The following is a 26,653-nucleotide window of genomic DNA, read 5'->3' on the forward strand; positions in this document are numbered from 1 at the left end:
CTTTTCTATTTATGAGTTAGTTATCTCAAGGTTGTTTTTTGTTTTTGTTTTTTTGAATCAATAGAAAGTTGGATAGTAGCCAGGTGCTGGGGAGACACACCTTTAAGCTAGGCACTTGGGAGACAGAGGCAGGTGATGCCTGTGAGTTCAAGGCCAGCCTGGTCCGACATAGAGTGTTCTGACAGTCAGGGCTCTGTAGAGAGACCCTGTCTTATAAAACAAACCAAGGGAAACCAACCAACAAGCAAGCAAAACCAAACTAAACCTGGTTTTGGACCTGAACGGAAAGGTGGGGTTGGCAGGAGTAGGTGTGAAATAGGAGGGGCTGGGCACGAGAGTAACCAGAATACCTTAGGCACCTGCATGAAATTGCCAACAAACAAATCTAACGTTATGTTTAAGGCAGGGAGGGGGTGTCTTGTGTGGTGGTGACTTGTGCTCTTTTAGCTCCGGGACATGGGAGCCTGAGCGAAACCCTAATGCAAGTCTCACAATGAGGCTGGGGTAGTCCTCAGTGGTCAAGCCCTCATCCAGCAGATGCAAGGCTATCTGTTCAGTCCCCAACGCTGAAAACCCAACACTAGCAAAACACCCACCTCAGGAGTCACTGAAGAAACTCATATGGCTGCTGGCAAGGGAAAGAAGCCCATCTAAAAGCTCCAGTGCACTTTCAGCCTCATTTACTCTTTATGCAACTGGAGTGGCAGGCACAGGCCATTGCACAAGTCAGAACCTACAGAATTCACACCTACGGTGACTCGGACCGTAAAGTCTGGACGTCGTGTGTTAACTACGAAGCTCACTGTCATTCGCGAGCCTCCAGTGCAGCTTCATTGTTGGCAACACAAGTACCAGAGTGGTGCAGGGTGCCAGTACTGAGGGCGGCCGGGTGGGAAACGCCCACGTACGTTTCCAACTCCACTGCAAGGAATAAGGTAGCAAATTCTAGGTCAGGCACGGTGGCACATCCTTGCACTCTCGAGACTCGGGACAACAGGATTGTAAGTTCGATGGCAGCCTGATCTGCATAGGTGAGCTCTGCTCCAAAGGAAAAAGAAAGCAGTTTATTCTGAGTCAAATTAAAGTGACTATGGCCTGAGACACGGATTCAAGCCCTGAATGGCACGCCTCACTATGGGAAAGATTATGTGAACTCTTATAGTCACAGAAAAGAAAGTCATGATTAAATGTGTTGAAAATATACACAGGTGGGGTTAACAGACAGAGCGGCTACATCAAGGCAATGGAGAAAATCTATAGCCGTTTCTTTGTTTAAGACTTGTCTCTTGGGGCTGGAGAGATGGCTTATCAGTAAAAGGCGCATGCCATTCTTGTAACAGGATCCAAACTTGCGTTCACCTCACCCACGCCACACCGCTTAACACTGCCTGCTGCTGTGGTTCCATGCGATCCAACGCTCTCCTCTGGACCCTATGGAAACCTACAGGCTTACATGCACACAACTCCCCAGCCCCTACCCCTGTACAAACACAAATACACAGAATTAAAGTAAAAATTTTAAATAGCATTGAGAAGGGTAATAACAGAATGTAAAAAGGAGTATGGCTTTGTAGCTCAGTCTAGCCAGAAACTCACTATGTAGAGCAGGCTGGCTTTACCCCGCAAAGCTTTTAGAACACTGGGGATCAAACCTGGGACCTTCCATAGGCCAGAAAACATTATCGTGGAGCCATAACCCTGCTGAGCTATACCGTTAGTCCTAAAGTTTTACTTATTAGTACGTGTCTGTGCATGCACCTATGTGTGTGTTCACGTGTGCAGTTACACATGAGTGTATATGGAGGCTAGAGGACAAGTCTGGGTTTTGAGAGGTCTAATAACTCCAAAGCCCCTGAGAGACCCCTCTGCCCCCAGACAGACCCAATCTATTTGACTAATCGAACTCCATGCTTGGAACATAGAAAAAACCAGTTTCTGGGAAAACTGGAGCTCGCAGGCAGCCAATCAGCTTAAAAGGCAATATGTGGGCTTGAGCTAAGTACAATGACTTAGCAAACCTGGGGAAAAGTCCTTAGCAACTCTGAAACATTCCTAAAGGTCGAGCCAATCCTAAATACTCCACGTCTCCTGAGTCAACCTATCAACCTCACTCCTTCTGGAAATCTCCCTAATTGCCATTAAATTGAGTCTTCCTCCTCATTTGGTGGGCCCCATTCTAAGCATGCTGGAAATGTTCTGCAAAATAAACACTCCTTGCTTTTGCATGCTACTTGAGTCTGTGGTCTTTCTTCAGTGATTCCTGGAACCAAACAGTTTCATGTTCAGTACTGCCATCTACCTCCTTCAAGCTTTTTCGTCTCATCGACCTAAAATTCATTAATTATGCTCGTCTGTCTGTGCAGCAGCCCTGGGACCCATCATCACCTTGCAGCACTGGTGTGACAGGTGCATATCTCTATTGGCATTTTGATGTGTGTTCTGGGGATTAAAGCCATGTCCTCAAGCAAATCAAGCACTCTACAGACTCCTCATCTCTACAGATGCCTCCCCCAGTCTTTTGAGGTGATCATCCTGAAGAGATCTGGCCAAATCAGGTTGGTTGACCAAGACTGAGGTTATCATTCTGACATTCTTAGCTTAGGGTTGATAGAGGATAGAGGCACGCACAGCTTCACAATACATTCCAAGAGCTTTTTGACTGCTTGTGGTGGGGACTCTGGAGCTGTCAGGGGCTTTCATCCCGCTTTCAGCAGGTGAGTTCTGGAATAAAGAGTTTTATCTCAAGGTCAGGAAAATGTGAGGAGAGAAATAGAGGTTGATGGTAAATGACTGTAAAAAAAAGGGCAGTGAGGGCTAGTAGAGTGTCTAGCATGCAAAAGGCACTGGTGTTTTAATAACACCTCAACCGTTCAGTTTTACCAATAAAGACTCTGGAGCCAGATCCTGGGGTGAAAGCCTGCTAGCTCAGAGAGGCAGAGGACGTACCCAGCTGACCTTCCTATTCAGCTGACATCCCAAAAGAAAAAAGGAATGCTCCATCCCCACTCTATCTCAAAAAATCCTCAAAATGACTGTCTCTACATTCTACTTCCTATGCATCTCTCTAACCATCCTCCTGACTTCCTCTTATTCTCTATGTTTTTTTTTTCCTATATTCACTCCCTGTCAACTGGATGCTTTCCTCAACCTCTTGACCTAGGGTTAACTTTATTGAATCCTGTTTACAATATTCAAAGAGAAAGCTCTTGGATTAAAGCTATGTACTAGGGCTGAGCCACACCAGGACTAGAAACAGATTTTTCCAATAAGCAACCTAATCTCGAGGCTCTCACAGTGTGATCAAATATCCTGCAACACATTGAGTTCACTCTGAATTCGAGTCCCGATACCCATAAACCAGGCACATTCCTGTAACCTCAGAACCCCAGAGGTGGAGATAGGACCATTTAGAGCTCAGGCTCATTTTTATCTTTATATTAAGTTCAAAACCAGGGAGAAGGGGAAGCTAAAGATAGCCCTAGATCAGTTTGGCTTTGGAGTCACAACAGCCTACTACTCCCCACTCACACTGTTTCCCTCTGCCAGAGTGAACCTGTCTGTGGGATCTTTAACCCTGTGTGGTTTCTTCAGAAAATTTCAGCTCTCAGCAACACAGAAAGAGGTGCAAACTACTTTCCACTCAATTTTGCTGTGAAACGAAAAACTGCTCTTAAAAATAAAGCCTGTTAAACCTTTAAAGAGCGCATTATCCCCTGTGCATGGCAGTGTATGCCTGTCATCCAGCACAGTGTGTGTGTGTGTGTGTGTGTGTGTGTGTGTGTGTGTGTGTGTGTAAGTGGTATGAAGTGATCAAGGCAAGGAGCCAGAGTGGGAGGAAACCAGGAGCTCATGCATAAGCATAGGAGGAGGCTTGTAATTAAATTTTTGTCTGGTGCCTGTGTTTTTGGGCCACATCTCAAAACAATTAGGATTTGTTGGTGGAACATGGATGCTGGAATGTTTGGGGACATGATAATGTGCAGGTAGCACCAGCTGCTGTGTTCATGAAAGCAATCTCAACAGCGTTCCTCCCCAATTCTCCAGCTCTTACCTCCTCTCTGCCCTGTTTTTTTTTTTTTTTTTCTTCTTCTTGTTTGTTATTATTTTGTTTTTGAGTCAGGATCTCATGTAGCTCAGAGTATTTACAAACTTAATCTGTAGCCAAGGATGGCTTTGAACTCTTGAGGGGCCTGCCTCTCTCCCTAATGGTAAGATTATAGGTCTGAAGATCTTTGTCCTGTTCAGAATTGAAAGGAACACATGTAAGATGGATCTGTGACTTGGATTCATTCACCTGTGTCCCAAGCAGATCTTGAACTTCCGACCTTCCTCATCTGGAGTTGCAAGGCTGTTCCCCTTGTCCTGGAAACTGTAGTAGGTTATTCCCCTCCCCTATCTTTGCAGTGTTGGCCTCAGGCTATCCGAGCACTCTAACACCAGCTCCACAGTTCCCTACATTGCTGAGGAATCGGGTATTTCCAGGAGAACAGGACAGCCTGAGAGAGGCCAGGGAGTCAGAAGGGCAACGGGAACCAGAAAAGTACATTACAGTCAAATGAAGAAACCTGGATTTGTCCTTAAGGCAACAAGGATGTGTATGTTGTAAAACCAGAACAAGACTGTAAGGAGAACTGAGTCAAAGAACATTGTTTTGGGGTTCTGAGCATGGTGGCTCACATTTCCCTCCCCTGAGACAGGGTTTCTCTGTGCAGCCTTGGCTGCCCTGGGCTTTGTAGGCAAGGCTGGCATCAAACTCTCAGAGATACCCTGCCTCTGTCTCCCTGAGTGCTGGGATCAAAGGCATGTGCCACCACACACAGCTGTGGCTCACACCTTTAACCCCAGCACTTGGGAGGCAGAAGCAGGCAGTGAGTTTGGGGCCAGACTGGTCTTCTACAAAGCAAGTCCAGGACAGCCAAGGCTGCATAGAGAGACCCTGTCTTGAAAAAAACAACAAATAAACAAATACACAAACAAACAGAATGCCTGCTCCTCTTTCAAAGGACCAGAGTTCGATTCCTAACACAGCAAGTGGTTCAGAATTATTCATAACTCCAGTTCCAGAGCTTCTGGCCTTCTTCAGAAACCTCTCTCCTCTCCTCTCCTCTCTCTCTCTCTCTCTCTCTCTCTCTCTCTGTCTCTCTTTCTCTCTCACACACGTTATACATAAAAATAAAACAAATCCTTAAAACAAGAGTCTGTGTCCTCAAACATTGTGCTATGCCATTGTAGCTTATTATTTAGAAATAAACCCATAACAGAATGGAATTTGTTCTCTTTCTACTTTCTGAGTCCGAAAGCTCACACTTAGGTTGTCAGGCTTGGGGGGCAAGTGCCTTAAAACCTGTAAAACCATCTTCCAGCTCAGAAAGGAAATAGATCTGGAAAAAAATTATAATTAGTAATAACAAGGTTTAGAAGGACTTTTTAATCTCTTTTTTCAAATTAAAGTAGTTACATTATTACCATTACTGAGTTAGGTCAGTAGCTGAGGATGACCATATCATGTGCGGTGACCTTTGACACTCCACCTCCCGAGTGCTGGGATTGCAGGCCTGCACCACTACACCCAGGTACAGACTGGTGTGAGAACTTGTTAGAACTTCACAGCCATTCTTACAATAACCAGAGGTTTCCTCCTGTGAATGTCTTAGAGCGTTGAAGAGCCTTGCTGGCCGGGGAACCTGTGACACCTAGTGGCAGTAATATATTACTTCAAGGCCAATTTTGAACTTTCTCTATTTACACATGTGCTCACATGCACTAGTCCATACATGTACAAAATGCACAACATGGTGAAAATGGAGGCTAACTTCACCTTTAAGGAGTTTTGTTATTTCATAGGAATGGCTACACTGGGGAACTTGGTCTTTCAGCAGATGCTGTGGTGGGGGCTGTTAGGGGAGAGAACAGTGCTCAGAAAAAGGCACAGTTCCTGTGGGTCAGGTCGGCTAGCCATTGCTTAGGTTTGCATTTCAGCTAATGTTGCCAGGTATTAGAGGGTAAGTCCCAGGGCCCAAAGGATGTCAGAAGTAGCAAAACACTCTAAATATCCTGCTAGCCTTTTGGGCAGGCTGTCTTCTGGGCGTGGCCTTTGTTAATCCCCTCACCACACCCAGAGGACTGGTTTGCAGCTGAACCTAGGGGTCCATATGTGCATTTCTGGTAAAATACTTGTGTTTATTGTAAGTATCCTAAAGGAGAGCACATGGTTAAAAGTATGGTAGAATTGACAGAAAAGGTTCCTTTTGAACACAGAATTGTTAAGCCATGTCTGGTCAGTGTGAGTTAATTCAGGTTGCAGGGCTGACTGGAGGGCAGAGGGAGGCTCACAGGGTGAGAGCTGCAGTGCTTGTTGAGACTGGCATCGTGAGAGCCCCTGCCATAGGTCTTCCAGCTGCTCCATAGGAGTACATGTATGGATGGGGGACACCTCTTCCCCGTATGGTAATATGTAGATCTGAAGATGAATTAGGAATGCTGAACTTTGTGTGGTCTGTTGCTCTGTGTTTCCTTGTAAGCTGAGCACTGAGGGAATGCAGAATTTAATTGTAACTTCACCAGTACATCTATCGAAAGGCCTGCTGCCATTTTTGTCGCCTATGAATTTTTTGTAGCCAAGGAAGCCAGGATTACAATTTTGTCTGACAGATTGACAGTCATGGTGAATTCTTGGTTATCAAAATGCTCATGGAGCGTGGGGTTTTAGTTGGTTAACATTCACCATGTGGGGGAAGCACGGTACTTCCTGTATAATCTTAATTACCTAAGTGTATATATACTTGCAGGATCTAGAAGGACACAGTGAGCTGAGCTGCTTGTGACTGGCTGACTTAGCTCTTGGATTCTTGTGTTTTTCTTCCTGTAATGCACATATTAAGAAGTAAAAGATTCTTTTAAAAGCTAAAAAAAAATAGAAAATATCTCTGTGATTTTGAGGACAGCCAGAGATAAGCAGAGAAATCTTGTCTCAAAAACCAAAAGACCTCATGAAACTGAAAAGCTTCTGTAAAGCAAAAGACACTGTCATCAAAACAGAATGACAGCCTACAGACTGGGAAAGGATCTTCACCAACCCTACATCTGACAGAGGGCTAATATCCAGTATATATAAAGAACTCAAGAAGTTAAAAAGCAACAAATCAAGTAATCCAATTAAAAAATGGGACACGGAGTTAAACAGAGAATTCTCTGTAGAGGATTGTAGAATGGCAGAAAAACACGTAATTATCAACACAATTCTTTACAGACCTTGAAAGAAAAATTCTCAACTTCATATGGAATAACAAGAAACCCAGAATCGCTAAAACAATCCTCTACAATAAAAGATCTTCTGGAGGTATCTCCATCCCTGATCTCAAGCTGTACTATAGAGCAACAGTAATAAAAACTGCATGGTACTGGAATAAAAACTGGCAGGTAGATCAAAGAAATCAAACAGAAGACCCAGAAATAAACCCACACACTTATGGACACCTGATTTTTGACAAAGATGCCAAACCCATACAATGGAAAAAAAAGATAGCATCTTCAACAAATGGTGCTGGTCTAACTGAATATCCAAATGTAGAAAAATGCAAATAGATCCATACTTATCACCATGCACAAAACTAAAGTCCAACTAGATCAAAGACCTCAATATAAAACAAGACACACTAAATCTGTTAGAAGAAAATGTGGGGAAGAGCCTTAAACTCATTGACACAGGAAACAACTTCCTGAACAGAACACCAACAGCACAGGCTCTAAGATCAACAATCAATAAATGGGACCTCAGGAAACTGAAAAGCTTCTATAAAGCAAAGGACAGTGTCATCAGAACAAAACAACAGTCTACAGATTGGGAAAGGATCTTCAACACTATATCTGACAGAAGGCTAATATTCAGAATATATATCAAGTAATCCAATTAAAAATGGGGTACAGAGCTAAACAGAGAATTCTCAATAGAGGAATATCAAATGACAGAAAAACACTTAAAGAAATGTTCAACATCCTTAGCTATTAGGGAAATGCAAATCAAAACGACCCCAAGATTTCACCTTACACCCGTCAGAATGGCAATGATCAAAAACTCAAGTGACAATACATGCTGGAGAGGATGTGGAGAAAGAGGAACCCTCCTCCACTGCTGGTGGGGATGTAAACTTGTGCAACCACTTTGGAACTCAATCTGGCATTTTCTCAGACAATTAGGAATAGTGCTTCCTCAACATCCAGCTACACCACTCCTGTGCATATATCCAAAAGATGCTCAAGTATACAACAAGGACTTTTGCTCACCTATGTTTGTAGCAGCTTTATTTATAATAGCCAGAAGCTGGAAACAACTCAGATGTCCCTCAACTGAGGAGTGAATACAGAAATTGTGGTACATTTACACAATGGAATACTACTCAGCAATTAAAAACAAAGATATCATGAAATTTGCAGGCAAATGGTGGGAACTAGAAAAGATCATCCTGAGTGAGGTAACCCAGAAGAAGAAAGACAACATGGTATATACTCACTTATAAGTGGATATTAGACATAAAATATAGGATAAACATACTAACATCTGTACACTTAAAGAAGATAATCAAGAAGGAGGACCCTGGGTAAGATGCTCAATCTTCATTCAAAAAGGCAAATGGGATGGACATAGGAAGAGGGAGAAAACAGGGAACAGGACAGAAGCCTACCACAGAGGGCCTCTGAATGACTCTACCCAGCAGGGTGTCAAAGCAGATGCTGAGATTCATAGCCAAACTTTGGGCAGAGTGCAGGGAATCTTATGAAAGAAGAGGGAGATAGAAAGACCTGGAGGGAACAAAATTAACTAAAAAAAATCAGTAGCCCTCCTGTATACAAAAGACAAATGGACTGAGACAGAAATTAGGGAAACACCCTTCACAATAGCCACAAAGAATATAAAGTACCTTAGTGTAACTCAAACTCGAATGGAAAAACTTCCAGTCTCTGAAGAAAGAAACAGAAGAAGATATCAGAAGATGGAAAGATCTCCTGTGCTCATGGATTGATAGGATTAACATAGTAAAAATGGCTATTCTGCCAAAAGCAATATACAGATTCAATGCAATTCCCATCAAAATACCAACACAATTCTTTACAGACCTTGAAAGAAAAATTCTCAACTTCAATATGGAGAAACAAAAAACCCAGAATTTCCAAAATGATCCTGTACAACAACAGATCATCTGGAGGTATCTTCATCCCTGATCTGGGATAAAGCCTGCTTTATCCCAGAATGCAAGGAGATATCAATGTATGTAAATCAATAAATATTACCCATCCCATAAATAAAATGAAAGAAATCACATGATCATCTCAATATATGCAGAAAAGATCACTAACAGAATTCAACACCTGCATCTTCATGGTAGAAGTGATGCAGAGGCTAGGGACTGAGGGGCATCCCTCAGCATTATAAAGCCTGTATACAATGGGCCTATGAGCAACATTCTGGTAAATTGAGAAAAAAAACTCAAAATGTTCTCATTAATATGAGAAACAGAACAAGAGCCTTTGCTTTATCCATATCTATCGAGAAAGAGCTGAAGAGTTAACTAGAGCAATAAGACAAGAAGGAAATTAATGGCTACAAATAACAAAAGAACTCAGAGTTTCTTATTTATAGATTTGTTTTTATAAATTGTAAAAATTCTTTCAAAAACCCTATAGCTTATAAATACTTCATGAAACTATCAAAATACAAAATTAACACAGAAAAATTAATAGTGGCCTTATATACCAATGAAAACCAAATCAAGGAAACAATCCCATTCACAAATACCTGAGAATAAAACAACTGACAGATCCATCAAGTGATGAATGGATAAGGTAAATGTAGCATGTATACAAAACAGAGTATTACTCAGCTGTGAAGAAAATGGAATCATGAAATTTGCAAGTAAATGGATGGCACTAGAAAATATGGTACTTGCTGAGGCCAGCCAGACTCAGGAAAACAAATGACTTGTATTGTCCATACATATTGATCCTAACTTTGAGACTATGTTTAACTTGGGCTACATGTAGAATCTACATAATTAAAATGAGCCATTGTGATGGACCCATTAAGGGAGAAAGATCATAAAATACAGGCAAAATCAAGGCAGAGAAGGGGAACAGTAGGTGCTGAAAGGTTCAAATACGAAGGGGTTGGAGGATGGGGAAATGGGGGAGTGTTCTTAGCAAAATTGAAGGGCCATGAAAAAGCCAAATATAAACCTTTGACCTTGTAACCCAAGTAAAATATAGTCAGAAGGGCAGCAGAAGAAAAGTGACAAGAAATAACACTGGAAGAATACTCTGGGTTAGAGAGTTAAGCAGCAATGCAGGTAGGAGGTTAAGGGAGAGCATGGGGAACGGTCCAGGGTAACCCAAACTAAGGATGTATGAAGATGCCTTGTGGGACCTACCGATTTGTGAACTAGTTTATAATATGTACTCGATAACATTTCCTCAGATGGACCAGGGAAGGGTTGACAGCACCGCTTCCAGAAGACATGTTTGTTTGCTTGCTTGTTTCTGGGGGATCTCCAAGAACCATGCATGGGATACCTCCTTCTGAGGGCTCAGTGGCTTTAAAACAACACAGGCTAATGCCGCTGCTGCAGAAAGCCCTCCACAGCTAAATGGGAAAATGTTACCGCTGTCTTTACCACACACTTTGGTATTGATTTCTATAATGGCCTGCAACCAACCTGACCAGGAAATTCCCTACTAATGGGCTTTCATGGTGTTAGAAGGCATGATGGGGTCTGTAGGTGGCACACAGGCATCAGTGATTTTATCTACTTCTGGACCTTGCATGCTCCAAGATGACAGTCCAGTCATGTTATCTCAACAATGGCTGTAGGGGCATGAAAGTCGTGTAACTAAGCACATTCAGATTGGCTGTGAGACCTATGCCACAGGAAGGACTTGTGTTTGATACTGTAAACTTTGTAAAAAAACTTATGTCTGAGGAAGTCATAGGCCAGAGAGGGGATCATCATTTGGGAAGCCATGGCACAAACTCAGCTAAGAAACTGATGATTGAAACTTTTGAAACTAGTAATCTGGGCTGGCGTCTGCGGTCTCTTGTAGTATGTAGCACATGTGTTCAGGTTCTTGTGGCTTTTAGAGTCTCCGTTATCAGGCTTAGTGTTTTAAATATTATGTCTTGAGGGGACTTCTTTTCTGATTCAGTCTATTTTGGTTTTCTGTTTGCTTCTTGTACCTTCATAAGCATCTACTTCTTTAGGTTAGGGAACTTTTCTTCTATGATTTTGTTGAAAATATTTTGTGTGCCTTTGACCTGTGTTTCTTCTCCTTGCTCTATTCCTATTACTCCTGGATTTGATCTTTTCACAGTCTCCCAGATTATCTGATGCTTTTGTTCCAGGAGTTTTTTTGATTTAACATGATTTTTTGCCATGGTATCCATTTCTTCTATCATATCTTTCTTGAATTAGAGTCTCTCTTTGATCTCTTGTGTTCTGTTGTTGAGGCTTTGTTAAACTTGAGATTCTCCAGAGAAAGATCACTTCCATAATTCTGAGCTGAATTTGAAGCAAGCTTTATTTAAATACTAACTGGAACAGGGCCATTTTGGGTTTCCCAGGAAATGGCCATGAGTCACAATTAGCAGAGGCTTAACAAGGCATACAACAGGGCCACTGTAATTCCCATTGGGTCAATCAGGGACAAACATATATCCTGTCGTACCTCTTGGTTACATCCAATCAAACTTGTCCAGTGTAGCTTGTGGCACTGTAATAGGGCAGGTAACCCTGGCCCACAGAGGGAAGGGCCAAGGGAGCTTCAAGCCTACATACCTCAAGCATGAGGTTGGCAGAGGGCTGGTATCCAAAAGATATAAATAACTCAATAAACTAAACACCAACAAACTAAATAATCTAATTAAAAAATCAACTGGAGAACTAAACGAAGAATTGTCAACATGGGAATCTCTATTGTCTGAGAAGCACTTAAAGAAATGTTCAACATCCTTAGCCATCAGGGAAATGCAAATCAAAATGACTCTGAGATTCCATCTTACAATGGTCAGAGTGGCTAAGAACAAAAACTCAAGTGACAGCACATGCTGGCAAGGTTGTGGAGCAAGAGGGAAACCTCCTCCATTGCTGGTGGTAGTGCAAACTTGTACAATCACTTTGGAAATTAATCTGGTGCTTTCTCAGAAAATTGGGAATAGTTTTACCTCAAGACCCAGCTATACCACTCCTGGGCATATACCCAAAAGACAATGCACCATACCACAATGATACCTGCTCAAGTATGTTCATAGAAGCCTTATTCACAATAGCTAGAAACTGGAAACACCTAGATTTCTGTCAAGTGAAGAACAGATAAAGAAAATATGCTACATTTACACAATGGAATGGTATTCAGCTATTGAAAACAAAGACATCTTGAAATTTGCAGGCAAATGGATGGAACTAGAAAATATTATCCCGTGTGAGGTAACCCAGACTCGGAAAGATACGCATGGCACGTACTCACTTATAAGAAGATATTAGCCATATAGTACAGGATAACCATACTACAATTCACAGACCCAAAGAAGCTAAGTAATAAGGAGGACCTAAGGGAGGATTCTTGAATTTCCCTCAGAAGGAGAAATAAAATAGATATTGGACGTGAATGAAGAGAGTGAACTAGGTGGGAGAGGGGGTGAGAAGAGGAACAAGGGTGGGGATCAGGTACGGGGAAGGCAAGGATGGGAGATCTGAGGTCTGGGAGAGAGAAGGGAAACCAAAGTGGGAGGAAGATAGGGGGGTGACAGGAATCTCTCAGACAAGCTGGAGGCCCTTGATAGGAAAGCCTCCTGGGAGGATATGGGAGTGACTTTAGCGGAGACTCCCAGCAGCCCGGGATATGGAGACTGAAGTAGCCACATCCTGTAGTCAGGGAGGACTTGCAGGGGAGGGAGACGGACATAACCCACCCACAAAATCTTCAACCCAAAATTTACCCAGCAAACAAGGTGTACAGGGATAAAAATGGAGGAGAGATTGCGGGAAGGGCCAAACAATGACTGGCCTAACTGGAGATCCAACTCCTGACGCTGTTAATGATGCTCTGCTATGCTTGCAGACTGGAGCCTAGCATAGCTGTCTTCTGAGAGGCTCCACCCAGCAGGGGTTTAAAACAGATGCTGAGACCCACAGCCAAACCTTAGGTGGAGCTTGAGGAATCTTGTGGAAGAGCTGGGGGAAGGACAGAAGGAGACAAGAACTGCACAAGATGACCAACAGAGGCAACTAACCAAGGACCATGGGGGCTCATAGAGCCTGAACCAACCAAAGAGCATGCATGGACTGGACCAAGGTGCCCTACACTTATGTAGCTGGTGGACAGCTTGGTCTTCACGAGGGCCCATCAGCAATTAGGGGGTGAGTGGGGAATGTCTCTGACATGGACTCTGTTGTCTGCTTCTGGATCATTTTTCCTTAGCTAGGCTGCCTTTTCTGCCCTCGGTGGAAGAGGAAGTACTTAGTCCTGATGTGATTTGATGTTCCCTGGGCAGGTTGGTAGGTGGAAGGGTTCCCCTTTTCTGAGGAGAAGGGGAAGCGGGGGGTGGGGAGGTGGAAGAGGGTGGGAGAGCAGGACTGGAAAGAGAGGAGGGAGGGGGCTTTGATAGGGATGTAAAGTGAATTTTTAAAAAGTGTGATACTACGCACACATTTAAGCGAGGTCTACTCTCCAAGCTGGGATGGTAATACAACGTACTCATATGTTGACTAAGAGCAACTGCCAGGAAAGTTAGCACAAACTTGACCTCTAGTCAAGAAATCTAAGGAAAAGTCTGTGCCAGAGTTGACAGTAAGTAAAATGGCTTTCCACATGGGACATTCAATGTACTCAAAGAAGCAGGAGGATGCACGGGCTGACGTTTAAGCCATTAACGGGCTACTTGTCAACTATAGGATCATGGGATTCATCAAATTCTCTGGATGACAGTTGCTAAATTAGTAAGACACTAAATTTACAATGATATAAGCAGTTAAAACTGTTATGATTTCATTGAGACATACTGTACCCCTCGTGAATCATATGAAATCTAACGCAGAGTAGAACATTCAACAATCACTAGCTTCCTTTCAAATTATCAGTTAGCATTTGTATTTAAAATCTATAAAATCCTACCCTGCAAAGAAATGTCTTCTGGATGATGATTTCCCATGATTGAAGAAAAAGTAAAAAATATTTTATTACGTGATGTTAATCTATAAAATGAAGTACTTACACCTGAAGAAGCTTTTTGGTTAAGTAATAACTCTGCCACTGGTAAGCAATTAATGCATTAAGAAACCATCACCTTCTTTAAATTTATGAATAAAAGAATATAAGAAATTATCCGTATTTGATATCTAAAATAAAGTGGCTATTTACAACCTTGTTCCTGACTCAAGTACAAGACTTGTGGAAAATACTGTCATTACCGGAATTGGTCACTATCACAACAAGCAAAAAGGGGCATTTGTCTGGAATTACGGCACTGGGAGCAATTTGAAGACAGGATACATATTTTGTAATGACACAACAAAACTTTTCCAGGCCGTTAGCTGCTCCTGTCCAGTTAAGGATGAAACATCTCACAGAGAATCAGGGCTGTTCGAGGTCCCAAACGACGGAAACTGAGCAGGTGATGTTATTTACAAAGACTTGCCAGGTATCAGAGGAAAGCTAAGGTGGAATCAGTGCTCAGCCTTTCTCAGTCTCCTCAGGTCAGGTCTGCAGGAGCTCTCTTAGCTCTGGCTGTAACTCTCTTTCTTGTCTGCGGTGCAAGCAAGGTAGAAACTCAGTTGCTATTTTTGCCACCCTTGGAAATGATCACCGCCTTGAGAACATATTCACTCCGTACTCTGCTCATCTATGGAAGGGTTTGAAAGTATGCACTGCAAGGTCAGGGTCAGAGAACGTTGCTTTGGTGAATGAATTTTTGGTTCTGAAATTTACACATATATGTAGTTATATGCATATGACAAGTGCATGTATATCACTTCTTAATTCACTGAAATTTTCAGAAGGTGCCAACAGTTTTCTTTCCATAATAAGATAGGAAATTGTTTTTTCATTTCGTATAAAACTATGACTCTATTGGTATTACGCTAATAAAGAATATTCCCATTGAAAATGAAGACTGGAAATGTGCCCCAGTGGTAGAGAACCTGTCTTGCAAAATAGGATAAAAGATAAGCTGGGATTGTGGGCAATTAAGCATTCTCTATTTGAAATAGTGGTTTCATGTTCAACGCTCGCACCACAGATATCAATCACAGTTCAAAAACAGAATTTTATGTCAGGCATGGATAGACTGGTTTCACTGTTTTCCTCCAAAGAAGAGGGTTGTTTTCATTCACCCACTGTATTTAATTTTACTGCATGTGGCAAAAATCCTGTGATAGACTTGACTACAGGTTTGAAGTATAACCTCTTGGGGCTGCCTTTCAGTGTTCACCACTCTGTATGGAATCACAGAGCAGGACAGTTCAGTCCATGGTGTGTAGTAAGACTTTTCTCTCTACCCTTCTCCTTATGACGCAGATACCCAAAGACACAATGATTTTATGACATGAAAATTGTTTGCCTTATCATTGCTGATGAACAAAAGCAAAAGGAAAAATAGGGTTGGAGGTATAGCAAATTAGCAGAGTACCTTCCTCATAAGCATGAACCCTTGTATTCAGTCACTCAAACTGTTAAAAACACATTATTAATTTCTAGTTATATATTTAGGAACCCTACTACTACCATATAGTTAGAGGAAGAATCACAATGAACGTAAAAATCTTAGTAACACTATATGACTGTAGTGCCCTAAATGAAAGAGTTTGAATATATAAAAAGAAAATTATTTAAATTACTTACTTCAGAAATGAAACCATAAAATAATTGAATAGTGTATCTGGTTGTACTGATACAAGTCATGTTTTCATTGACATCTATAGAGAAAGTATTCATATTTCCTTATTGCAACACAGTGGTTGTAAATGTGAAATCAAAATGAGTATTTTGAAAAAGTTCGATGTCAGAAGTTGTAGAGAGGGCTTAGCAGTTAAGGGTATGTGTTAGTCCAGGAGATAATTTCCTGAACAGAACACCAACAGCTCAGGCACTAAGATCAACAGTTAACAAATGGTACCTCATGAAACTGAAAAGCTTCTGCAAGGCAAAGGACACTGTCAAAAGGACAAAATGACAGCTTAAAGAATAGGAAAAGATCTTCACCAACCCTACATCTGACAGAGGGCTGATATCCAAAATATATAAAGAACTCAAGAATTAGACATCAACAAACCAAATAACCCAATTAATAAATGGGGTTCAGAGCTAAACAAAGAATTCTCTGGTGGTTGAGAAGCACTTAAAAAAATGTTCAACATCCTTAGTGATTGGGGAAATAAAAATCAAAACAACTCTGAGATTCCACCTTACACCAATCAGAATGGCTAAAATAAAAAACTCAAGCAACTGCTTATGCTGGTGAGGATCGGGAGCAAGGGGAACACTTTTCCATTGCTGGTAGGAGGGAAAACTTGAACAACTACTTTGGAAATCAAGTTGGCAGTTTCTCAGAAAATTGGAAATATTTCTACCTCAAGGCCCAGCTACACCACTCCTAGGTATGTACCCAAAAGATGCCACAAAAGACACTTGCTCAACCATGTTCATAGCAGCTTCATTTGTAATAGTAGAATCTGGAGACAACCTAGATGTCCCTCAAGTGAAGAATGGATAAAGAAAATGTGGTACATTTACACTCAGATATTAAAAAACAACATCATAAAATTTGCAGGCAAATAGATGGAACTAGAAAATATTGTCCCTAGTAAGGCAACCCAGACCCAGAAAGACACCCATGGTATGTACTCACTTATAAATGTATATTAGCCATAAAATACAGGAAACCTGCTGCAATCCACAGACCCAAAGAAGCTAAGTAACAAGGAGGGCCCAATGGGGGACTCTTGAATCTCACTGAGTAGGGGAGATAGAATAGGTATCAGGGGTGAATGGATGGAGGGGACTGGGTAGGGAACAAGTTGGGAGGGGAGTCGGAGGAATCTGCTTGGGAGAGGATGGAGGGAGAGAGTCCTGGGAAAGACAACTGGATCTGTAGGGGGAATCTGTAGGATGTCCCCCTAGAAATCTAGGACAGTGGAAACTCCCAGGAGTCAATGAGGGTGACCCTAGCTAAGACTGCTAGCAACGGAGGATACAGAACCTGAAACGGCCATCTCCAGTAACCGGAAGAGTTCAAATGGAGGAATGAGAACATCAACTCAATCACAAAACCTTCAACCCACAATTTGTCCTGCCTGCAAGAGAGGCAGGGGTAAACATGGAGCAGAAATTGAAGGAATGGCCAACCAATGAATGGCCCAGCTTGAGGCTCATGCCATGAGAGCCCACTCCTGACACTATCCTTGATATTTTGCTATACTCGTAGACAGGAACCTGGCTTAACTGTCATCTCAAAGACTTCACCCAGCAACTGATGAAAAAAGATGTAGGAGCCCACAGCCAAACATTAGGCAGAGCTTGGGGAATCCTGTGGAAGATTAGGAGAAAGAATCGAAGGCGCCAGAGAGGTCAAGAACACGACAAAAAAAAAAAAAAAAAATCTACAGAATCAAGTAATCTGAGCAGGAGCAGGGGCTGTTTCTGACTCTTTTGCCTGCCTTTTGATCCATGTACCTTAACTAGGCTGCCTTGTCTAGCCACAATAGGAGAAGATGCATCTAGCCTTACTGCAACTTGATATGTCAAGGTGGGTTGATATCCACGGGAGGCCTCTCCTTTTCTGAGAAGAAAGAGAGGACTGGAGAATGAGGGCAGGTGAGGTGAGAGGGAGGAACTGGGAGGAGAAGAAGGAAGGAAAGCTGAAATTGGGGTGTAGAGTAAATAAATAAAATTAGATTTTTTTTAAAAAGAAGAAAAATAAATTAATAAACAGTTTGTAATGTCAAAAGAAGAAGAGTACTCATTGCTCTCACAGAGGAAAGGAGTAGAGAAGCCAGTACCCACACGTATGTTCACAACCATCCATAACTCCAGTTCCAGGACCTACCATGTGTCCTTCTGAGCTCCATGAGCATCAGGCGAGCACATAGTACACATGTATAAAGGCAGGCAAGACAAGACACTCATATGTGTAAAAATATAGTTTACCGTGGCATGCTGTGACAAGTTAAGAAATATATAACACGGTATGTTTTTAAGAAAATCCTTTTCAATACACTAAAGTATGAAGTATGCAGGAGAGGGGCAGAAGACTTGTCATCCAAACATACTGATTAGAAATTATATATGACCCCTGCCCACAGCTCAACCTCTATCCCCGGAGGCTGCGACCATCCAGGACAGACAGATGAGACCTCTACATGCCAGCGCCCTGCCTTCAAGTCTTTGAAGAAAGAAATTGAAGAAGATATTAGAAGATGGAAAGATCTCCCATGCTCATAGATCACTAGGATAAACATAGTAAAAATGGCCATTTAACCAAAAGAAATCTACAGATTCAAAGCAATTCCCATCAAAATTCCAACACAAGTGTTTACAGACATTGAAAGAGCAACCATCAACTTCATATAGAAAAATAAAAGACCCAGAATAGCTAAAACAATTCTGTAAAATAAAATAAAAGAACTTCTGGAGGTGTCACCATTTCTGATTTCAAACTGTACTACAGAACAATAGTAATAAAAACTACATAGTATTGGCATAAAAATAGACAATTTGATCAAAGAATAAAATCGAAGACCCAGAAATAAACCCACAACCTGTGGACACCTGATTTTTGACAAATAAGTCAAAACCATACAATGGAAGAAAAGAAAACATCTTCAACACATGGTGCATGAAAAGGCGCAGATGAAGAATACAAGCAAGTACCATGGGATTATGGATGGGAGGCAGACCTGATGAGGAGGATTAAGATGGATGGCATCAGATGGGAGCTGGAAGATGGATGGTGATGTTCTCTAACCAGTGTAGGTGAAATATCTGCCTGGCCAAAGTAAATAGGGCAATTATAAAATCTAACAGGTGTCTGTGTCTTATTATTTGTGATACTGGGTTAAATAATAAAACAGGTGTCCAGGAGCCCCAAGGAGGATATTTAGATCTATACAATCTTGTTTTGACTTCAACATGATAATGATTGTATGTTCAATTATAATGGTAACTAAATTGGTGATCCTGCTATGTGAGAAAAGCTCTAAAACTGACTGAGACATGGATGTCTGTGCATAGCCAATAATTCTTTTTGGCTACAGAATTCCCATGACATGTACATGTCATCTTTCCATATGGCATAGATGAAGACTTAGAAATGTCTTTCTTCTGTCCATACGAAGAGCAGAGAGACATTCTTAATTGATATGTGAGATGTGATCCTGCATGTCTCATACATTTACAATTTTAGAACTGTATAGTGCTTGTGAGAAATTATATATTTACTTTTTTAATTCTTTATTAATTACACTTTATTCACTTTGTATCCCCCTGTGGTTCCCTCCCTCCCTCCTCCTGTCCCAATCCTTCCCTTCCTCCACCCTCTGCATGCATTCCCCTCCCCAAGTCCACTGATAGGGGAGGTCTTCTTTTCCTTCCTTCTGATCCTACTCAATTAGGTCTCATCAGGAGTGGCTGCATTGTCTTCTTCTGTGGCCTGGTAATGCTGCTTCCCCCTCAGGGAGTGGTGATCAGAGAGCAGGCCAATCAGTTCATGTCAGAGACAGTCCCTGTTCCTATTACAATGGAACCCACTTGGATCTGAACTGCCATGGGCTACATCTGTGCAGGGGTCTTAGGTTATCTCCATGCATAGTCCTTGGTTGGAGTTATCAGTCTCAGGAAAGACCCCCGTGCTCAGATTTTTTGGTTCTGTTGCTCTCCTTGTGGAGTTCCTGTCCTCTCCAGATCTTATTGTTTCCTTCTTCTTTCCTAAAAGTCCCTGCACTCTGCCCAAAAGTCTCAGCATCTGCATTGATAATCTGCAGGGTAGAGCCTTTCAGGGGTCCTCTGTGTCAGGCTCCTGACTTGTTTCCTCTTTTCTCCTTCTTCTGATGTCCATCCTCTTTGCCTTTCTGGATGGGAATTGAGCATTTTAGCAAGAGTCCTCCCTCTTGATTAGTTTCTTTAGGTGTACAGATTTTAATAGGTTTATCCTATATTATATTTCTATATGAGTGAGTATATACCATGTGCGTCTTTCTGCTTCTGGGACAGCTCACTCAGGATGATCTAAGATGGACAAAGGCGTCAGGTCTATACCTAAGATTTTCAGAGGATGGCCCTGATTTACATTAGCCAGAGGCTTACAAAGGCAAAACCCACCTACCTCCATCCATTCAGGAGCAAAGGATACATCCTGACATATTTCCTGTCTATGTACCTTCAACCTACATGTGATCAAACACATCCTGTGCAGCTGGGGCATCAAAGCTTCTTTACAGAAGCAAAACCAAGTGGCTTGTTATTTTAGATGAAAAACAGCACCAAGCATTCTAGGAAGTTATCTGTACTCGGGCAAGTAGGACTTGGAGGTTAGAGGCATTTCTGTTTCACAGATCTAAGCACAGTACTTTAAACTTAAAACACAACTTTAGCCACCACAAGGAACATATAAGAGATTACAGAATAGGGGAATAGGCGGAACATTCAAAGAAGGATCTAGCCCACTCTTGATTCACAGATGTAACATCTCCGTAGCCTCGTCAACATCCTGTCACGGAGGGGAGAGGGCTCCTGAGGCTTCACCCCTCCCTTAAATGCAGTTAATGATTGATGGAGGAGGGAGAGACATTTTCTTCAGCGGTGTAGCAGTTGGTGCGGTGTCCATGCTCCTGTAAATAACCCTTCACCCATGCCCTTGAAACAACCTTAGTGGAACTCATTGAGTCACAAAAGGAAACAAGACACGAAAGTAGAAAAGTACTGAGTAGAGAAAATCTTTGTATAACTCAACCTCCAAGAAGATTCTTCTTGTAAAAATAATCCAGGGCAGCCAGTGCGACAGAAAGAAATCATGTCTCAACAAACGAAAGACCCTATGGAGTGAAGGCAGAATAAAAAAAAACGGGAAATCACAGTAAGAGACTCTAGAAAGAGAAAGATCCCTCATACCAAAGTTTAGTAGAAGTCTCCTGTAAGGTCAAGAATTCTGACAAAATTAGACTGCCTATGTGGTAATAATTTCTTTGTATATAGATAAAGTTTAAATAAGAAATTAAAATAGCAAATAAGCCCTACCTAAATCCTAAGGATATATGATCTTCAAGTAAGGCTTTACTCTCTTATCTGTAAGTTTACAATTTAAGGATATATGATCTTCAAGTAAGGCTTTACTCTCTTATCTGTGAGTTTACAATTTGCTGGGGAATCTTACAAATGAGACTATAAAAGTGTTTACAGTAAATACAAATCTTAATTCTCCTGTAGCCCTCTGTACCAAGGTTTTACCTTATCAGCTATAACCAAATCAAAGTGTCCCAGGAACCACCCTATGATCCTATCTCTGGAAAAAGAGAGAAAAAAAAAGAGGGGGGAAGGGGTCCCTTAGAAACCTCTTGAACAGTGTAATTCCAGAAGTCACCAAAAATCATATATAGGAACACACACACATACATACACACACACTCCACAAACACCACTCTTGACAGTTTACTGTGGACTGTTCTCTCCCTAAGTGCTTTTGCTCTTAGCTCTATCTTTAAAACTATGCTAAAATTTCTTCTTAAAATTTAACTCTGCTTTATACCGAATTCTTCTAAAACCCTCTGTGGTGTAGTCAAAAATTCCAGCTTCGCCTGAATAGAAGACTGCCAAGAATTCGTAGGGCTACTTCAGGCAACACTGCTTCTAGATCTATGGCTCTGGCTATGTTCTGCTGCTGCTGCCGCTGACAGAGCAAGGTGTAGTGGTCAGAAATTCCATCACTAGAGAAGCCGAAGCAGAAGGATGGTAAGTTCAAATTCAGATGGAAGGATCAGGAGTTAAAGGTTATCCAAGCCTGTATAAAGAGATCGAGGTCAGCCAGAGCCACCTAAGAGCTGGTCTCAAACGAGAACAAAAATAAGCGGGGGGGGGGGGGGGGGGGAGAGACACAAGTTGTAGAAATGGAAATGGCTATATTAACAGGCAGTTGTTAAGAGTTAAGAGCACTCTCGGGTCTTGCAGAAGACTAAGATCAGTTCCCGCGTGGGCGCCTCACAACTGCCTATAACTCCAGCTCCAGGGGTTCCAATACCCACCCTCTCCTGATCTGCTTGGACACCCCCTATCCATACCCCCAGGGGTGGGGGGAAAGAAAAACTTCAAATGCTTGGTAAGACTTTCGTACAGACCCAGCTCAAGTAGTCAAGATAAGCTTATAGTTTATTTTCAAAGCAAGAAGAGTAGGTTAGGAAGAGGAGGCTTCCATACTTTTAGCGTCTGGGGTTAAACACTGCCACTAATGCCTACTGTGCTCCCACAAGAGTGGAGAGGATCTACTGAGCAAATGGATGTGGTTTACCATGAAAGCCAGGTGTGGTGGCTCACGCTTGCAAATCTAGCACTCGAGAGGCTCAGGAGCTCCAGATACCTAGTCAGTCCCAGACCCTCTGCAGCCGCAGTTTGAGATCCCTGTCCTGTCTCTAGCTCAACAAAGCCACCCCAATCGCACTTAAAAGCAATGTTTCTCCGATAGTGCTTTGTGAGGAGGAGAAAAATGCTGCTTAAACGGCAGCCGATGTCTCGGGAGTCCTTATTGCCCTGTTCTTCTACACGTTAACAACCGGGAACCCCGGTTTTGATGCAAGCAGAAAAACCAGGGAAGTCAGGCGCTCGCTGTGTCTGCGCATGCTCAGGAGCGGCTCCGGCTTAGCCGGGTTGGGCCGAACTCCGAGGGCGGAGTGCGGGCCACGTGGGGCTGCGTGACGTCATCTCCGGGCGCCGAGGGTGACTGGACTCGCGGCGCGCTCCCTGCGCTGAGGGCTGGGCTCGCTTTGGTTCGGAGGGCGGAAGTGCCCGCGGGGCTGTGCTCTGACCCCAGCGGCGGCGCCCTGTGCGGCTGCGCGCGCTCGGAGACTTCTGCTCCTGCGCCTCTGCAGGACAGTGAGAGCCCCGCAGGCAGGCAGGAGCCGATTGAGCGTCTTCCCCGCCGTTGCGGCAAGCCGGAGCAGAGCCGGCACCTCGGGTAGGGCTCCCGTGCGTCCGGGGCGCGGGAGTGTGTGGCGGAGGGTGGCCGGGCGAGCAGCGGGCGCAGGGAGCGCGCCCGGCGGCGATGGCGGGGGAGGCGGTGCCGCTGGGCGGAGGTGGGGTTGGCGAGACACTGCCCCCGGAGCCCTTGGGCCAGCCTGGCTGTCCCTTTGGGAAGTATGTCAGTTCCTTACTAAAGGTAGGAAAGGTGGCATAGAGTCCGAAGCTCAAGTTAGGGGCTTGCACTTTTCATGAGAGGTATTTAAATCGTGATTATTTCGGTGCATGTCGATTCTATCCAAACTCCGTGTTTACTCCACGCTATCTTCAGTGCCATTCTTTGAGTCTCAGTAATAATGCTCAATACTGACAAAGGCATTTTCTGTTAGTAAAACACTTTCGTTTATTTAGTTACTTTCTTCGGATTGCTCTCAACGAGTACTCAAACTTGAGGAACCTAAGAAAGCTGTGTGGCTTGTAGATTTTTTCCCCCTCTCTGAGGAAGCATAACATGTCTGTACTAATCAGAACCCCAGGATTTATCAGACAGCAGCTGTCTAAAGCCTTCTACATAAGTCCCTTGGGTTTTTGATACTGAATGCTTGGGTCTGATGGAAATATTCTGATTTCATTAGACTTTGAATTGAGTTTGAGAACAAGGATATTGTCTTTACGGTAGTAGTTGTGAGAGGTGAGACTTGTTAACACCAAGTTTAAATGTACTTTGAGCCCAATTTTGTGGTCCACACCTTTAATTCCAGCACTGGGGAGGTGGAGGCAGGAGAATCCGGAGGTTAAGGCCAGCCTTGGCTACCTATTTTGTTGCCATCCTGAAGGGCATGAGACTCTTTAAAACACACAGACGCCATCCCTACAGATCCCAAAACAATTTAGCATGCAACAAGGCCCTGGATTGGATCCTGAGCAGCACAAAACCAAACTAACCTGAAAACAAAACGAATCCTAGCTGTGGTGGCCCAAGCTTGTAATCCTTGTGTTTGAGAAACTGAGGAAAGTTACCTTGGAAGCTAGCCTTGACTACAGAGGAAGACCCTTTCTCAAAGAAGAACACACACACACACACACACGGAGTGCCTGCCTTTAATCCCAGGACTCGGGATCCTAGCCTGGTCTACATAGTGAGTTCTAGACCAGCCAGGGTGACAGAGTGAGCTCTTGTGGGGAGGGGAAATACGCCAGGTGATGGAAAGTTCTAGAAAAAGGATAAATGAAATGGAATGGATAGGGTTGCTGGTGTACACGGGAGGTCATAATGATGGCCACAGAAAAGGTAGACTTGAGTGAAGGTTAAGGTGAGGAAGGTGCCAAATGGAAAGAAAGGTCATACTAGCCAGTTCCATTGGCGAAGAATGATTGGGGTGAAGAGGAGTACACAAATAGAGATGAGGCAAGGTCTTCGTGGACTTTGTAAAAACTTCTTTTTTTCTTTTTAATCTTAATGTGTTTGTGTGTTTTGCCTGCATATATGTATGCCCATTATATTTATGCCTCGTGCCCACCAAGGAACCCCCTAGAACTGGAGTTATGAAGGATGTGAGTCACCATGTGGGACTGGGAGCCAAACCCATATCCTTTGTAAGAGCAGCCGGTGCTCGTGACCACGGAGCCATCTCACCAAACCCTCCTTTTTATTTTTTTATTTTATTTTTCTTTATTTTTTGAGACAGGATCTCACTCTGACCCTGACTGGACCAGAACATTTTTGTATATCAGGCTGGACTTGAACTCACAGAGATCCACCTGCCTCTACCTCTGAGGGCTAGGATTAAAGGATTCTTCTCTTCCCTCCTCCCTTCTTCCCCCCCCTTCTTTCTCTCCTTCCCCTTTTTTTCTTTTTCCTTCCTTCCTTCCCTTCCCCCCCCTTTTTTCTTTGTATAGGGTTTCTCTGTATATCCCTAGTTGTTCTGGAATTTACTCTGTAGACCATGCTGGCCCTCGAGCTCAGAGATGCACTTGTCTCTTTCTCTCAGAGCTGGGATTAAAGGCATACACTACCACCACTGGCTCTCATTTTTACTTTTTGTTTGTTTGTTTGTTTTTAAATTGGTTTTTTGAGACAGGGTTTCTCTGTGTAAAGAGGCCTGGCTGCCTTGGAACATGCTGTGTAGACCGGGCTGGCCTGAACTCACATAGATTGTCTCAAGCAAGAAGTCGATACACATAGTATAGCAAAAGTTATATTTTATTATGTTGAGGATCATCACACAATATTCACACTCTAAATTCCTAAGTATCTTCCTAAGCCTATTTCCCCAACGCTGCTCACCTGTTCCCCTTATCTTAGCTAAAGGTCAGGTGTTTAACAGAAGTCTGTGCTTCAAGCTCAGGTTAGGCTCCTGGGGGAGACTCTCCAGCCACAGGGCAGGTAAAGGTGATAGCTCTCCAGATGTGTAGAGCAGAACATTGCTCTTGGTTTCTGCTTATATACTGTCCAGTGGGCATCATGGTGAGTGATGTCGCTGGGTTCTGATTATCAAGTGTAGCCTGGGGTATAGTGGGGTTCCTGACTAAGTTGATTTTACATGTCTAAAAGGTGTTTGTTTTGTTTTGTTTTTTAACTATGCTCATTACAAAAATCAACCTGCCTCTTTTCTCCTGGGTGCTGGGATTAAAGGGGTATGCCATCACTACCTGACTTCTAATTTTTACTTTTAATGAGATGAGTTTGAACCAGGAGCAAATTGATCTAAGTTGAATCTTGAAGTGATCTGATGGTCATGTTGGCTGGAGGAATAAAGGTCAGAGTGGCTTAGGTCTGGTCTGCTTGAAAATGATTGTAGTTTGGCTTCTAGATTGGAGTAGTTGGGTATGAAAACATGGCTAGGGATGATCGCACGGTGTGCGGGCAGAGGACGGTTGAGTGGAGTTTATGCTTACTGTAGTGGAGGAGAACGCAGTATCAGGAGAGGAGCAGCATCTGAAGTCATTTTCATCTGCGCATGTGTTAAACTTCCCAGTGGCCGTGCCAGTATGTGGTAAATCCTTGTGAAACAAGTTCAGAAGTCTAAGCTGAAAATATAAATGGAAGTTTTAAGAAATGTATTTGGTATTTAAAGTCAGTTGAAAGATGCTCAGGGGTATGTTTCCTTTGGAGGGAGGGAGACACAAAGAGATAAAGAGGGAGCATAAAATCTTTCCCTCTCCCCACCCCAGGGCGGAGCCATTTAGTAAATTCCGTGCTGAAAATGACTGAACCCAAGGGTTAAGAGGAGATAGAAATAGGGTCTTGAGCCAGGTGTGGTGTGGTGCAGCACGCCTTTAATCCCAGAACTCAGGAGGCAGAGGCAGACGCATCTCGGAGTTTGAGCCCAGCCTAGTCTACAAATTGAGTTCCTGGACAGCCAGAGCTAGACACATAGAAACCCTGTCTCAAAACACAAACAAAAAATAGGGTCATGAGACAGCAAGGGGAAAAGGAAGGAGAAGGGGAAAC

General features: G+C 43.0%; 1 protein-coding gene across 2 annotated transcripts in view; it reads left to right on the plus strand.

Moving 5' to 3' along the window:
* Nucleotides 1-22,982: 22,982 nt before the first annotated feature.
* The window catches only part of Atg5 (autophagy related 5), a 91,947-nt gene continuing 88,276 nt past the window's right edge, over nt 22,983-26,653 (plus strand). Inside the window, exon 1 of one of the 2 annotated variants that reach the window (XM_060373692.1) lies at nt 22,983-23,197. The gene's annotated coding sequence lies outside the window, so the exon portion shown is untranslated. The remainder of the gene's footprint in view (nt 23,198-26,653) is intronic. The other variant, XM_021634095.2, reaches the window with a different exon arrangement.

Source organism: Meriones unguiculatus, chromosome 20, assembly GCF_030254825.1.
Source record: "Meriones unguiculatus strain TT.TT164.6M chromosome 20, Bangor_MerUng_6.1, whole genome shotgun sequence".
NCBI classification, from domain to species: Eukaryota; Metazoa; Chordata; class Mammalia; order Rodentia; family Muridae; genus Meriones; species Meriones unguiculatus.